This window comes from Protopterus annectens, chromosome 1.part0 (assembly GCF_019279795.1).
Source record: "Protopterus annectens isolate FY-2018-M chromosome 1.part0, PAN1.0, whole genome shotgun sequence".
Taxonomy (NCBI): domain Eukaryota; kingdom Metazoa; phylum Chordata; order Ceratodontiformes; family Protopteridae; genus Protopterus; species Protopterus annectens.
The window spans coordinates 230049377-230067120 of record NC_056725.1 but is presented as its reverse complement, the minus strand read 5'-3'; positions in this window follow the sequence as shown (position 1 = coordinate 230067120).

Below are 17744 nucleotides of genomic sequence, written 5' to 3'. Positions count from 1 at the left end.
TCTGCCAGCCCTTCAAAAGTTGTGACCTGACATCCACTCACCCACCTATGGAAATGAGTGCTCAATTCAGCAACATATTCACACACACTTTCATCTGCCTTGTGTCTATGCTAACGAAACTTTTCCTATACGTTTCAGGTGTTAGCTTAAACAGTTCTAAAAGACTATTTTTACAGCAGTTTAATCAAAACATGCAACGTCAGACATTTTGGACAGAACAGTTACAGCTTTACCATGGAGTAAGGGGGTCAGGAACCGTACACAGAGCCCTTGGTCAACTTCATACTGTTTACTTACCCTCTTAAACATATGAATGAAACTATCAAAATGATCCTCCTCTTTAAACTGTGGAAGAAATTTACTGACCTTTTGTGCTTCTGGGGTACAGTTACTCCCTTCCCCATTACCTCTATGGCTCTGGTGAAGACTCAACATCTCCTTCTCATGCTACCTCTGCCTCTCTTGTTCCTCAGCTTGCAGATGTAACAGTTTCTCATTCTCCTCAGTCTGCAAACATTGCAGTCTCTCATTGGCTTCTAATTCCACATGCCTGGCCTCCAACTCAAATCTCTTTAGCTCCACCTGGATTTTTAAGTCCACTGCGGAAAGGTTGAGATGTCCATTCTCCAGGGGAATTATATATCTACTACCAATCTGATTGCCCTCCTGGTTGCTGTTTTCTGATGCAGCTGTAACCAAGGCTGCAGTCAGGTCTGCCTTAGTGAGGTTTCCATGCACCAGTCCCCTAGCCTGGCACATCTCTGCCAGCTGGCTCCTTGTCAGCTTTATTTACTCCTCTGCTGACATGCTGCCTGCTCACCCTGACTAACTAAGCTAACAAAAGAAATAAAACAATTGTGATCTGAACTCTGCGTATTCACTGCATGGCTGTTTTAGAGTTCAAAACACCTGCAAAGCGCACTGTACACTAGCTAGAGGATTCACTCTACAAACACCACTACATGCCAATTAGTATTTTCCAACTAATTAATATGTGATGTGGATATCTCACCGCTGCCAAACAATTAATATGTGAGGATATCCCAACCACTGCCACTAATTAATATGTGATGCCCGTGCCCTGGCCCATCAATCAAGGAGCCTCAATCCTCACCACTAACACCAGAGAGTGCATCTCATATATGAGGAAAAGATAACAAATACACACAGTAAAGTGCAATTTCCCTTAACAGCACACAGAGATCACAGTCAATCCAGGGCTAATCGCTCCCTTGCTCTCCAGGTCTCCAATAAGACTCTCCAATGGCACAGCTATAGGGTCCAGATCTCAACCAGCTGGGCAAGCTAAAATCTCCAGTACCCTCTCTGTCCAACCAGTGCTTCGTGTCCCTGCCCAAGTAGCTGACACACACACACACACACACACACACACACACACACACACACACACACACACACACACTTTGAGATAAGAGATTATGCAACCACACCGACACTTCTGGGGAAGGCTGGCACAGGTTTTCCAGCTGTGCTCCTTTTACCCAGACTATATGGTACTACCAGCTGCCACCACCCAGCTAATATTATCAGCTACCCAAAGGCCCTTAAAAGGGTGTCCAATTATTACTGTGCAATATTATTATCCAATTGGTACTATGAACAGTCAAGGCTTATTTACAGTGACTTGGACAGTAAACTGTATAAATATGCAATGTACTCTAGAGCTTAACTTATCTCTACACAAACCAGCCACAGTTAAAATGTTTTAAAACATTTCATAATAAATAATTAAAACCACAAGACAATACTTTCTACTACACATTGCTAGTCAAAAGAGTTCAGAGATCACACAGAAATACTTAAAATAAATAAGTAGTACAGTTCTGACATCACAGAAAAACACTTAGTCTAATCTTTATAGTTCCTAGCTAATCTAAAAGAAAACACAAGTTCATAGGTTTATAGGTAGGTACTAGGCTATCTGTCCTAGGACATTTATAAGCCTAGCCAGAATGTGTTGGCTTTCTCCACCCATTTTAGACTAGATTCCTGAGCCTCTGTCCAGCAGGGCCATAGAAGTGATCCCAGTAGTAAATTTACGATTTTCCATCCACTCATCAAGATTTTTCTTGAAGAGGGTCAGCGAGGGGCTCTGCCTAACATGAACCAGAATTCTATTCCAGAGTGAGGGAAGCCTCTGGGATATGAATCTATCCCTCCAGCATGTCCTATTTATTGTTGTGCTGAGGTTTAAATCCATGGAGAGTGTAGCTCTAATGGATTTGGCTTTCTTGAGGTGGAGCATGTCCATTGATTCCGGGTTAGACATGGCCTTGTACGTCAGGCAGAGATCGCCTCTGAGTAGGCAGTAAGCAACTGAGTAGAGCTGGAGTTTCTTTAGTCGAGCAGCATAGGGCATCTGTTTGAGTCTCACGATCCTCTTGGTGAGGTACTTTTGAGGTCTCTCCAGCTGTTGCAGGTGCCAGGTAAGATACATCCCAAATGGGGCATTGTACTCAATTTAGGGCCTGATGAGCGATGAGTAGAGGGGCACAATGACCTCTCTTGAGCTAGATGTGAAGCCTTTTGTGATTAGGTGAGTTATATAGAAGGTTTTTCTAACCACTTTGGTAATGTGATTGTCAAAGGAGAGGTTGCTATCTACTTGGGTCCCTAGATCCCTAATTACTTCTTCCATACTTAGTGGATTACCTCCTATGTGGTAGTTTGTGGGCACATTGTTTTTCCCAAAGGGGATGACTATGCACTTTTTGGCATTTAGCTTGAGGCCATGGTTCTGAGACCAGGTATCCGTCTCTGTAAGACCCTTCTGGAGGATGCTTGTGTCAGCCAGAGAGTTGATTATGGCTCCCAGCTTGCAATCATCTACGAACATGGTCAGCCACAGTCCTCCTGTGCTTGCCTGTATCTCAGAGAAGTATATACCAAACAAGAGGGGTCCCAGGACTGAGCCCTGTGGGATGCCACTTGTAACCAGTTTAGAGTCGGACATGGCACCCACAACTCTGACCATGTGAGTTCTATCCCTGAGCCAGTTTGCAACCCATCTTGTGACATATGGGTTGATATTTAAGCTGGTAAGCTTATTTATGATGTCAGAGTGGGGTATTGTGTCAAAGACCTTTGCGAGGTCCAGGTAGGCTGTGTGGACTACCTTTCCTCATCTATGGCTTTGGTAGCTATTTCCAAAAGTCAACTAGGTTTAGCAGGCAAGATCTGCCTTTAACAAAGCCAAATTGGGTAGGGTCCAGTGTCTGGAGGTTTCCAATGTCTTTGTTTATGAGATCCATGATGATGCACTCCATAGCCTTGCAGACCAGGCTAGTCAGGCTTATAGGGCGATAGTTCCCGGGATCTGTTGTGGCGCCAACTTTGTGGAGTGGGATTACTGTTGCTGTATGCCATGAGTTTATGTGAGGGTTTAGTTCTTTTTGGAGCTCGTGTAAGACGCAGCCCAGGATACTAAGATAACTTACATAAGACAACAGGCAGAGTACTGATGAGTTGGATGATAAAGACAAAAATGCTTAATGCCTTCTGATTCTCTCTGTTTAAATTGTTATTGCAGTTCTGATAAACATTACATCATCTTTTTACACTTTCCTGGTGTTCCCAGGCTACACATTAACTAAATTTACATTCTTAACATCTCACTTTTGTTGTCTTGCGGCTGGTCAGGAACAGAGCAATAAAAATGCATTTGCATGTTTAAATCTAACAATTTAACTCTTGGTTAAAACAATAGAAAGAATTTCTTCATCTAGACTTTTCGGCACCACTGTCCACTTTAAAGGGTCACCACAGGCTTTACTTTGGTCAGTAGAGTGCACTGTTGTCACATTTATTTCCAGTTCCACATGTAACAGTATTTCTTTAAATTTAAGACAACAGGCCTGTAGTTTAAATTCATATTTACAAATTATAGAATTATCTGCACAATTCTATCTGGCTTGGCTGGCAGCCTTCACAGATCGACAGCCCTTTCTGTTTATGTATCGGTTTGTTTCATGATGTACTGGTATCTTGATAAGTATGTGTGTGCAATCTATTGCACTTGAGTACATTGGAGAAGTCTGAAATGCTGTAAAACTGGTGTAATACAGTTCTCCACTACATGGAGGTGGATGGAAAGTATATGTATTCATCCACCTTGCTGCACATTGCTTCCAGGAATTTTGCAAGGATACAGCTAGCAGCTTTCTGTGATCCTCCCACAGCAACCTCCCATGTGTCTCTGGCATATGCCAGATGCAACTACACCTAGGCTGAGACACACTTTGGTTTCAACGGGATGGAGGTTCCCCGCAGAGTCTGCTCAGACATGTGTGGCACACACATGTTACAGACAGCCCGCACCAGTTCTCTGTCTAGCCAGTATCTGTCAAATATTTGCTGGTCTGACAACTGGTTTAGCTGCAGTCTTGCTCTGACACTAGCTAACTGCCTTCTAGGATGTGCAGCTGCAGCTTCAATTATAGCTTGTATCATTGTAGCCTGTTGCGGTTCTTTAACAACAAGTTGCATTTTTATATCTTTTTTTAATGTTTTTCTATGGATTTCACTGAAATTCATAGTGTTTGCTTGAATTCCTTGGGGTCCATAAAGCAAACACTGAGGATATCAGAAATGGAGTTAGGGTGGCAATTAGTCACATTTAAGTTGTGTTGTGTTTACATGATGTGTTTTGTAATTAGACCAGCATATGCATAATCCTTAATTATCCTGCACCGAATGTCTAAGTACTTTGTCTACTGTCTTCAGAACATCTTAAAACATGTCTGCAGCAATTGCACTGAAGTCTTCCTTTGGCATGCTGTGCTGCCCACAAATAGCTTTCACAAACTCTACAGAATGTGGTCCCATATATATTCTATCATTAAATTAGCACACTGGTTATAAAAACTTCTTAGTTGCATACCTGAAGTCAGCTGTAGAGCATCATGGTATATGTGCAGCTTCTCAACTGGCCTCTTCTGAATATGGGCCTCAACACAGCACATATGGTGAGAATAAAAAAGAAATGAATAAATACTTGCATAAATATGAACAATAGTCTTTTGCATGAAAAAAAAACAAGTTCCTGTTTGAATATTATACACCCTACAGCACTCAGCTAAGTAGTTCACAGTAAGCAAATGCAAAACAACTTGATAAGTAGACAAGATATATATTTGCTTAAAGCAATGGATGTACACTGCAGGTCTAGTCATATATATATATATATATATATATATATATATATATATATATATATATATATATATAATATATATATATATATATATATATATACATACAAATTGCAATAAAAATGTGTTATTAGCGAATGTCAAACTAAACTACATCACTAACCAATCATTTCATGGAATAGATAGTTGGCTTCCCAGTCATTGCTTAAGAAAAATATTCATTTATACAGGTGAGATAGGATGATAACACACTAAGAAAGTGTTCTGCATTTGAAAAAGTGTAGGAAGTTTCCTATTAATGACAGGTCAAAGAAATTATGATATCATGTCAAAAAATGCCAAATTCTACATATTTTAGTACAACATATGTACGGCTCATTGATGTTTAGTCTGTCCTAAGTCTAACAAAGGTTACTGTTTCTAAGTAAAGATGGTACAGAAGTTGTCATAATTTTATAAAGATTACCACGTAATAATAGTACTCCTTAAACAGCAGCTCAGACATAAAAAAACATATAGCATGGTTGGTCTAGTCCTTTAAAAAGAGTCATTTTATCTTCTCTGTGGTAGCCCAATGGTGATGGAAAAAAGCAAAGCCTTCAAGCAAACTTTACTCAAAATGTTCTGGAAGATGGAATCTTTAATCTGGGATAGCTACCTAGGAAATCTATCTAAATATGGTGGAGAAAGTACTTTGGGAATTGGGTTTGGTGGAATAGTTAAGGTGTTTACCTACCAGAGAAAAAGTACAGGGTTTGATTCTTACCTTGGAAAAGGAAATTGGCTAAACTCAAAGTTGCCCAGAAGGACAACTAGCCATGGCTGTAGCATAAGCACTCAGGAAACTGTCGACATTTTATTATACGTTTACTTTCTTACTAATTCTGTTATTTAATTGGTGTAATTGGCATTGAAAATGTAAGCTGAGCCCAGACAAATGCACAGGAATTAGAAGAATACCATATATAAGAAGTCAGAAACAGGGAACATTATAAATCATTTAAAATGGATCTTATAGATGTGAGTTTCCATCTGGTATAGTCTTTTACAAAACTGTACTAAAGATAGTATGAGCTGAAACTAATCAAAAGTGCTTCAGTTTGGTTCCATTGCTTTAATATCTGTATCAAGAAGAACTTTCTGTAAACAGCATGGATATCACTACACATTAGGACTTTTGTTAAGATTAATCTTCTAAAGCAGAAGGATGACATGTTAGAATGACTAAGGACCCACTATTAGTCTTATGGGCCAGATTCCAAAAGAAATTTGCAGGTAGCACAGCACATCGAAGTAATACTTCAGTGCTCAAATGGCACATGCAATTCAGAACACTTAAGCAAGCCTTAGAAATTATTTATTCAGCATAGGATAATTACAGAATCTGTGAATGCCTGCCAGATTTCAAAATGCAGTGAGCACACCCATTGCAACTTAAATGTGACAAAATGGCTCTCGTGGCTTTATGAAAGCATTCAGTGTAAGTCTCTTCTATTGTCAGAAGCGAAAGCTCTTTCAGTCAGAATCCTGTGGAATCTGCATCATTATTAAAAAAAATGCAACTGGTGTGTAATGTATTATGGCAGGCTGGGGTACTGCTAGCCATAGAGGAAGATCGGATAATGCATCGCAGAAGGCAGCCAGTTTCACGTTGAGTCAGGCTACATGTACACCAGCTCTCTGGTCAAGAAATAATCAACAGGTAGCAAATAGATAGACAGCAGGAACAGGCAGTGGCTAACATGTATGCCTTGTAAATGTATGCATGTAACTTGCAAGGTAAGCCCATACATATATTTCAAAACCAAAGGATGCTGTTGGTGTTTTTCTTTTGTATTCTTTCTAGTTTACTCATGCTTGTTTTCTTATAAGGTTTCCATATTTTTATTTCATACTCGCGTCTTGGTCTAAAGTAATTAACAGACAAATGACTTTATCATTTCTGATTTCCTAGACTTTATAAATCTTTTTATACAACCTATAGTTCCTTAACTAGCTATTCATCTTGTCAAGAGTACATCAATACCTAGTTCTAATTTATTGATCAGTATTTTGTGTATGACCCTGTCACATGCTGAAGTTAAAGCTATATAAATTACATCACAGCACAATTTTTCATTCATACCAGTTATATTGTTATAGGTTACAGGTGGTAATAGATGTATTTTCAACATATGCATAATGATACATGGTTTCACGTCCCAACCTTTCCAATTCTGACAATAACTTATACAGTACTACCTTCTACATTATTTTCCACAACATGAATATAGACTTAATGGTCTGTATGACTTTGGGTTTGTCCTACTCTTCTTTCCCTTAAAGACAAGTCTGATAAGCATGTTTCTAATCTTGAAGGAATTTCTCCATAATTATACAACCTAGTAAATAATAAATATAATGGTACTGTAAGTTCCTGCTGAAGTGTTCTCAGGTCATTATCACTAATTCCATCTCAACCCTATGCTTTGTTTGTATCCAGTTTGTGTGGTTCTTTTTCAATATAATCTAATTTGATTTCAGTATCTGAGGTTACCTGGATGTCACTAGGACAATTTATCACTCCTTTGGGGATTCAGACTGTTTTGCATAAGATTTTGTTAATACATCTATAGTCTGTTGTGTCTGAGAATAAATGTTAGAATCTGCACACAGTTTATCAGTTTGCATGTCTTTATTCCTTCCACATATTATGTGTATTCAAATTGTTCTTAATCTTGTCTTATGCTATGCTTAATTTGTTTGTCCAGCTTGTTTATTTCAGTTTTTAAAGTTGTAGTTTGAATTTGTTTCCATTTTTTATATTCTTTGTCTCCCACTTTAATCATATATCTTGTTCTTATGGAAATATATCCCCCTGACATTGCACGTGTAGACCACGATGTTAAACATTTTTTTTATTTTCATTATTTGCACTCAGTTTCTCAGAACTGGTATCCAGTCATTGTTCTTTAACCATGTTTCACAAGTAATAACATGAATATTGTGGGAAAGTAGCACATTTTCCAATAAAAAAACATTATTAATGCTCCTAGCAATAGCAACCACCAGAGATGCATCAATTGTTGCTATCTATGAATCAAATGTCGTTAACTGTGATTTGTTTAATTTTTGACCTGGTAAAAATATTGTGCCTTGTGTTTGCCAAACTTTGCAAAATAGCTGATGCAAAACTTCACTTCCCTGATCTTGACAAATGCACACCATCCTGTCTGCACAGATGTGTGCCCAAAATTGGGCTTGGATGCTATACACATTTCCATTTTTTTAAACTGCGTTTTTACATGTAGGTATTTACCCAAAATCTTTTCATTCACAGTTACTTGACTCTCTTTTCTATATCTGATTTATGAAAAATACATCCTCAAACCTGTACAAGCTATGCTATCTAAGAGGGCTGTAAGTTCCCTATTAACAGTCAGAGAGTCCTTGCAGATAAATCATTTGTACCAACATGAATAAAAACAGATCCATGTTTCCTTATATTAAGGCGTTCCAAAGCTTGACTCACATCCTCTATTTTTGTTCCTGGCAAGCATAACACAAGACAATGCTCATTATCTTCCCTGCAAATATAAGTACAATTTCTTCTAATAACTGAATCTCCAATTACAAGAATATCTTTTCTGACCAGATCTGAAGAATCTTCAACTTCTAATTCAGATATATCTGTTTTATCAATTGTTGAAAAGGAATGATATTCATCACCATCGATCTTATTAATGCCACTGTGTTTACTGCATTTTATATTTCCAAGCATAGAATTCTCATCCAGCTGGCTTTGTACAGCCACAGTTTGAGCCATGTTGTCAAAGTCTGTCTTTCTCATCTTTTTTCTTACAGTAATGCTCTTCAATCCTTCCACATTCAGTTTTGATTTCTTTTTTCAACTGCCCATTGACTTTTTTTCTACCTTCTCTTTTGAAAAAAAGCTACCTTTTTCTGTAGATTGAAAGTTTTCTGATAGAAAACTGGTATCATTCCCTGTGATCTGTGTGTTACATAATAAAGCAGTGTACTTTTTAGTGTGCATTCTCTTTACTTCACAGACATGTATCAGTTTCTTTTTCTTCATTGTAATTTGTTGTGAATGTCTTTTTTCTTTGTTTTTTATTTTCTTTCTAAAAAGTTCTGAATCCTCAGATTGCTGAATACTTGTATCCAGAATTCCAATGCTGTCAGGGGCATTGACTTGTTTCATGGGGTTGAATGATCTTTACAGACAATAGACACATCCTTTCCTAAGCGTGTTCTGGCTTGTGCACTGCTCAACATTATTTATCTCACCAGTCTAGAGATTGATATAGGTGAGCAACATGCTAGTTGCACAAGTGCAATCATCATCAGTGAGTCTAGATTTACTTCTAATAATGGCAAGCAAATCATCCAACTTTTGACATGAGGAATACAGATCACTAGTGTTATCAGATGTTACCTTTAAATGTACATAGCATTTATTACACTGTACAAGATATGTGTGCTTTAGCAAATCATTACTGGCATGCACAAGAGTGCATATACAGTCCAAAGAATTAAATGGGTACCACTATGTTGGCAGTATAACATAAGCAGACCACACAGACAATACTTACATACTAGAGGGGCCAGGCTGATGGGACTTAGACTCCTGAATGACCTTATGAGCTCTTGTCCTGAAGTAACCCTGCTTAGCCAGTGCCATATCCTCAAAATAGAACCCCATCATGTTCCTCATCTGTGTTCAGAACACCTCAGTCATGACCTTCTTGATCTCTTCCCAATAATCATCTTGATTCCAGCCATGTCATCATCTTCGTTAGGGTGCAGGCATGATGGTTAAGGCAGGGCTGGGTCCACATTCCTCATTTACTGTCATCATGTGAAGACACTGGCAGTGGCCTGGCATGCGCTGGTCATCATCTTCTGATTGGAGAACATTCACAGGTCCCATTTCTGTTGAGTAACTACAAAACACAACAGAAAAGAAAAGCAAATGTCTATCACACTGACCAACACCATGAATATCATAACAGAACAGAATATGATCATGGTGATAATTTACACAGGGACTGACACACGTTCATTATGGGTAGAGTTACTTCATAAATGCATGGCCCTATATGTTCTGTTCATAAACAGGATGTCATTATTCTTTTGTGAACAATTTTATAGGCTTAGGCACACCCACCAGGGTCATTAGCTTTGTAAGAATGCATAAATGCTCAGATCAAGAGATTTCACTGTTTGCATTCAATTTTTTTTTATGAACAGTCACCAAGTACTAATGTTAAAATGAGGAGAAAGTGATATAACAATACTGTGGACAATATGCAAGCCATATGATAAACATCTGAAACAGGCAGCATGATAAGTAGCTGAACACACATCAATATAATGAATACAACAGTAAAATATGTTCAAGCACCATAGTGGTGACATATGGAAATCTAACATATATGGTACTAACATAATATTTTAGATGTACAAGTGTATGCATTATCTACCAGAAAGTATTACCAATCAGTAGCCTGAAAAATTAATATGTTTGTTGATAATGAATTGCTGCACACAAATGTCTATCTGCACAAGTGTCAGTAAACTTAGGCTGTAGATGTGTTCCTACAAAAACACCCAAGGTGTAGAGGCAGATGTAATACCATTGTTGACTTGTAGGGCATGCTAAATATGAAATGCTACAATCAAATGTCTATCTGCGGGATTATCCTGCGCAAGTGTCAGTAAGACTAGACTATAACTGTGTTTCTACAAAAAACACCCAAGGTTCTGGAAGAAGATGCAATACCAATGTTGATCTGCAGATTGTGCTGAATATGAATTGCTGCAAACAAATGCCTATTTGCACAAGTTTCAATAGCCCTAGGCTATAACAGTGTTTCTAGAAAACACCCAAGGTGTTGGAGACATACAATATCAATGTTGTTGGTCTTTTCAGCTTTTCGGTTAGGGTTGCCACAACAGAACTCGGTCTGTTACTGATTGGCAGTAGATTTTTTATGGTGCTGAGTTGCCAGCCCGAGACCCAATCTTCAGTGAAGGCACACCCATTCACGCATGTCTTTCGGAGGCCACACAACCATGGGGAGGATATGCAGACTCCACACAGAAGGCACTCCAGCTGAGAATCAAACAGGAGAACCTCTTGCTGTGAGGCAAAAGCACTACCGCTATACCATCATGGCTATACTGAACTAAAAGCCATACCACACAGTCTGCAGGATCTGATACAGCAGTTATCCATTTACTCCATGAATTAGTAGGCTATACACAAGAGATCAGTCAATGGAAAACACATGCATACCAAACAATGGATAATAAACAGAATCCAAAGCACTTACACTGGCAAAACATCCACCTTGAATTATGTGTGACAGCTATACCTAGTTTTAATATTTTTAGATTTTAATCACCATTGTTGGCACAGCTATCATGTGATGACTTAATTTACCTTACTGATGCATGATGGGAGCTCCTGAATTCTATTTAATATGCATGTTATTTGACAAATACTGGCCTGTAAGCAGGCAAGATGCATTTTATTGCATAAAATAGGAAAAATAATACACACACATACCTCTCCCTCTGCTGCTCCTCAAGCCTGTGCACCTGCTCAGTACACATGACTTGGTTCCTGCTGTGATCCTGCTCACCTGAAATCAGAAAAGAGAATGTATGAGTGATGTAATCATCAAATAACAGTGCTACACATTTTTTAGCAGTTTCAAGACAATTTATTCCTGAAGAACATTAGATAATCACAATGCATACTTTCAGTGTAACAGAAATGTGTTATTATCTTTGAACACAGACTGAAAGACATGAGACTCAAACCTGCAACTACAATCTGCATCCAAACTCGTACCTGACAAGCTATCTGCCTAGCTAAGACATCTTGACTAAAAAAAAAGCATGTTTTAAATGCTGTCAGAATACTTCTTTTCATTACATCTGGATGGGATGGTATACTAATAATTATCTTTGTTTAGGATTTCAGAGTATGAACATGTGCTGGTCATGTAGCTTAACAGTTTGACAATTTCATTCATATCAGCACTGTGCACAGAGACATTAACAGTAATGGAGAGCATGTATTCCTCAGACGTGGGACAGTGTCATGTAGTCTAGAGCTTCTTTTGACAGAACTATACAAGTTGCTGTACAGGAAGGACACAGTAAGGTATGTGTGGGGACCATGATATTCCTTGCCAAAGTGCACATCACTAAGAAAATATATACATCTTCTCTGTTCTTGATTTCAGCTGTTAGTCTGTCCATCCCACTCCCGCAAAAGATAAGGATGATATTGTTAATGAATTGAAAGTAATATTTCATGATAAAAGAGATCTTGATAGCACTTTTACAAACTATACAACATTAAACAAAGAACTGCTCAGGCATATAACAGTCTTTAGCAAGCTTTACTGACTCTTCTGTTAAATAGCTAATGTTAATGGAATGTTAAGGATTATGGATATGTTCATAGAAATTCGATGAATAATTGAGTTCTTCATAACCATGCGCAAAATATATGTAAGTATCAATAAGTGGAATATGCTTCTATAAATAAATGCTATGGTTAGATTAAAGCAATGTAATAGTGTCAGATATGTGTCCCCTGACTAGATTTGAACACAAAGCATGGCAAAATGTAGGTATTTTGGTCTTTTCCCTTACAACCTCAGCTAATAGCCAGCACAGGCTGCTCTTAAACAAACAGATACTGCTCTACAAACCCTATTTTTAGAAAGCTGATGTCATCAGAGTGTTATGGATTATGGGTATAATCACAGGAAGTTGACAAGTAATTCAGTTATTCATAAACATGCACAACAGAAACATTAATATCAAGTTTTGGAATATGCTTCTCCAGAGAAATGCTATGGGTGAATTAAAGCAAGATAACAGGTACAGATATGTGTTTCCTATGGGATTGGAACCCACAGCACCCCAAATTTAGACATACTGACCGGTTGTGTAACAGGCCAAGCAGACAGTCACCAAGAGTTTCAATTTAGAAAACAGGTACCTGTTTAAATAAATTGTTACTTAAACTGTTATCTTTAACAGAAGTTGTTATAAGTAACTGGAGTGATGTTGGTTTGAACATCATGCATACAAGTGTTGCTATTTTAAATAAGTAATTTCAGTCTCATTTGCAGTTGTATATACAGACTTACATTTCAAATGTTAGCATTATATAAAGGCTGATTTATGGATCATGCCCAGTTCTTACTGGTAATTCCTTATACTCTGTGGTGTAATAATATAATTCTATAGATTCCAACACCACCTGTATCTAATATGTGATGTTTATATTACGGATATTTCTTAATTCATCTTTTCCAACAAAACTGTTGAAAACATATGCTGTTGCTGTCACGGATATTTCTTCAATGATGCTTCTTAACAAAGTTGTTATCACCACTGGCTCAGTATACTAAGGATCTGTATTGTCTGTGGTCTGCCTATGGATCCTGAGGTTTTCAAACACTTTCCATAATTTGCTTAGTTTTTACTTGCTGTAGTATCTTAATGTAAAATGCATGTAGACTTGTGCCATGATGCAGTTGTCTTTGGAACTCCATTACATATATATAGTATGAGGGGTTCTAATCCCACTCACAATCTCTAACTTGATATTACAAGTTGAACATGTAAGTTTTTTTTCCATTACATGGCAGGGCATATAGACAATCACTGCATATTGCTGTAGCATGCATTTTCATGTGTGGTTGTTTTTGATTTACAGCAGCAGAGTTGAGCCATACACACATATTCACAAAGAGGAGGATGTTAGACATAAGTCTAATGACATGTATTGGTATAACTGAAGTACAGAAAGAGCAGTCCATTTGTAATGCTGTTTGCATTAATTTTCACAGGTTCATCTACTTCAGGACTACACAAGGGATCGGCAGGTGAGTGTCTCCATACTGTTACTGTGATCACTACCTTATTATTGCCTCAGCCTCATTTCATGGCACTGCTGTTTACTGCCATATTCTTATTTACCTAACATTGTACACTACAGGTACATCCAGTGGAGGCCCAAGCAATGCAGGTTTAAGTACAGACAGACCAGGTATGTTACAGCAAAATTGTCAAGGTTGCATCAATGTGTAGAACACGTGTGATATGTGACACTTATGCCAATATTTCTCAGCACAGGCCCATCCATGTATATTTGCAATGTCCATCATGTGAATATTTGCAGCCTATGTTACTGAGTTGTATATGTGATGCTGTCAGTATTGTTTGTGCTACATATATGACTGCCTTGTATTTCTCTTTACTTTCCACTGCAGGATCCAAATTACAACCCCCCCCCATCTCTCCACAGCAGGAGTCTGTCAGTGATATGGTATTAACTATGTCTCATAGCTGCCATTGCTGTTAATAACATTGCTATCTTCCATTAATACTGTGTCTTACTTCCCACTCCTAGGCCAGTCTGCATCAATGTCATCAAGTGCACATGTGAGTGGTATGGTATATGTATATGTCACACCATCTGCATGTTTTAACTGTGTTCAACTGGTTGATGGTGGCAATGGTGTGATCACTAATGTTGTTTTTCCTAAAATAGTTGAAGGTCATCTCCTTTCAACAGGACCATCTTCCCATGATGTGTTGTCAGATGTGCATTTTTGTATTCCTCAGATATACATATGTCATGTATGTTGGCCTTGTAACCAAATTATACACTCCATGTATGTAAATTCTGTGTAAAGTCAGTATTATTTATAGCATTGCAGTGAGTTGTATATGTCATATGTCTTTGATGCAATCTATCATGTGCTGTAGGCACATTGTCCTGATCTATGTCTTTGCATCTTGCAGAACATTAACTATCTGTATCATCCAGCAGCCCATCCAGTGATTATGAAGTGGTTCAAGATGTGTCTCAGCATGTCATTATGACTCTTGGCACACAGGACCTTGAAGTGTTTGAAAAGTCCATCCATGAGGTTGGCAGAGATGTTGCTGCAGCTGTAGCCTCAGATGTTTGGGTCAACTTGTCTAGCCATTCAGAGGATGCTGGCGGAGTGGATGTTGAACAAGGTAAAGCTGTTGACCATCAGACCCCAGTAGGGACTGCTGCTGATGACAGTGCCACACAACAACCAGAAACAAGGAATCATGGTAGACATAGGTGAGCAGATGTTGTGCATGGCTCATTGTAAGAGGGTTCCACCCTATGCTGCAGGCAAAAGAACATTCACAGCAATGGCATTGGTCAGACATCCATGCAGTGGCCCATGCCAAACTTCATGTGGCACACCAGCCATGTGTCATGCATGGACAAGTGTGCAGACATGGTGAGGTTATAGCTCATTGGCCACTCAAAATTAGAGTCTGCTAGCTGTGGCATACTTGGTAGAAACCCTGTCCTTTACAGTACAGAAGCAGTATCATACAGTGTCATACTACCCGCAAGACTCTGCATTCTCTGACTGTGCTCAACAGATTGTAACATGGAAGAGGCAAGTCACCTGTCCACAGAAGCATCACTGGCCATCAAGAATCACTGATGTCCAACCTGCACAAAATTCAACTGCTGGTCCATTTGCTGTGGTCCCATCAGTCCCAATGCCTTCAAATCTCAGTTATACTCCTTCACCTCAACATGGTGCTGCCACACCATTAATCTCCTCTGTGGACCAACCAGGGAAACATGTGTCTGTACATTGTCAGGGCACAGAGGACAATGGTCTGAGACAACTGAGAGGTGAACCAGAACTGTGCTAGAGTGTATCCAACAATGCAGAATACATAACTGGCTCATATTATTGAATTACTGCTTTACTGTAATATGTGTCTTCTGATATTAAAAGTTCTGCATTATGTCCTGTGTGACTTCTCTTTTTTCATGTTATTATATTGTAGAGATAGGAATGTGTAGCACTGATGTGTGCCACTTACTGTTTTCCATACAATGGTACAACAATCTGAGTGTATATGCTTACCTGTGTCAGTGCTCTGAGGATGATCCTTGTTGTGACACATTTGCATATATTCAGTGTGTTGTTATTATGTTGTTATGTATGATGTCCAGTTGTACATCTAGTGGGAAATTGCCATTAGATACAATCTGTGTTGCTGTGGCAGGGCAATACCTGAACATCAGTATGTAATCTGTGTACTTATGTATGTGTGGCTTGTCATGACTCAAAGATGTGGATCAGAGGATCAGATGCTGCCACATTGCCTAGGCCTGCACTTTTGGTCACGCCCTAAGTTGCCTATGCCTGTGTCTTTTGACCCTATGCCCTCCTGCTCCTCATCTGATACTTGTGGGTTCCTGGGGTAGTTCACCTTCACCTGCAACTGAAAGATTGCCATGTGCTCTAGTTATCATGTTGTGCAGCATGGCACATACCGTTATCTTCTGTGCTGCCTTCTCAGTTCTGTATTACAGTACACTGTCAGATGTGTCCAGACATCAGAACCTAGCCTTCAACCCACTAAACACACATTCTATGATGTTTCTGGTTGTTGTATGTGCTCTACTGTAGGCTTCCTGTGCAGGGTTGGATGGTTCATGGTACAGTGTCATTAGCCATGGCTCAAGTGGCTAGCCACAGTCACCTGTTGCAGGGAGTAGAAACACATGTGGTCAGGATGGATATTGTTATGAGGGTTATCCATAGCTTACATCCTAACTGTGCTCCTGCACTTACCTAGTAATCATTCCTCAGGTATTTCAACTTGCTGGAATTCTGCCCTCAGTCCACTTTCCCTCCATATGATAACATTATGGACACTTCCAGTGTATGTTTGCATGATGTTTGTTATGCTGCCATCTGCTGCACAGACAACTTGACAGTTGATGGATGGTGTGATGCCCGTGCCCTGGCCCAGCAATCAAGGAGCCTCAGTCCTCACCACTAATACCAAAGAGGGCATCTCACATATGAGGGAAGGATAACAAATGCACACAGTAAAGTGCAATTTTCCTTAAGAGCACACAGAGATCACAGTCAGTCCAGGGTTGGTCATTCCCTTGCTCTCCAGGTCCCCAATAAGACTCCCCACTGGCACAGCTATAGGGTCCAGATCTCAGACAGCTGGGCAAGTTAAAATCTCCAGCACCCCCTCTGTCCAACCAGTGCTTTGTGTCCCTGCCCAAGTAGCTGACACACACACTTTGAGATAAGAGGTTATACAACAACACAGACACTTCTGGGGAAGGCTAGCATAGGGTCTCCAGCTGTGCCCCTTTTACCCAGACTATACGGTAGTACGGGCTGCCACCACCCAGCTAATATTATCAGCTACCCAAAGGCCCTTGAAAGGGTGTCCAATTATTACTGTGCAATATTATTATCCAATTGGTAGTATGACTAATCAGTCAAGGCTTATTTAGAGTGACTTGGACAGTAAACTCTATAAATATGCAATGTACTCTAGAGCTTAACTTATCTCTACACAAACCAGCCACAGTTAAAATGTTTTAAAATATTTAATGATAAATCATTAAAACCACAAGACAATACTTTCTACTACAGAGGACCCACAATATCCATAGCTACCCTCTGAAATGGCTCCTCAATCACAGGCAAAGGCATCAAAGGA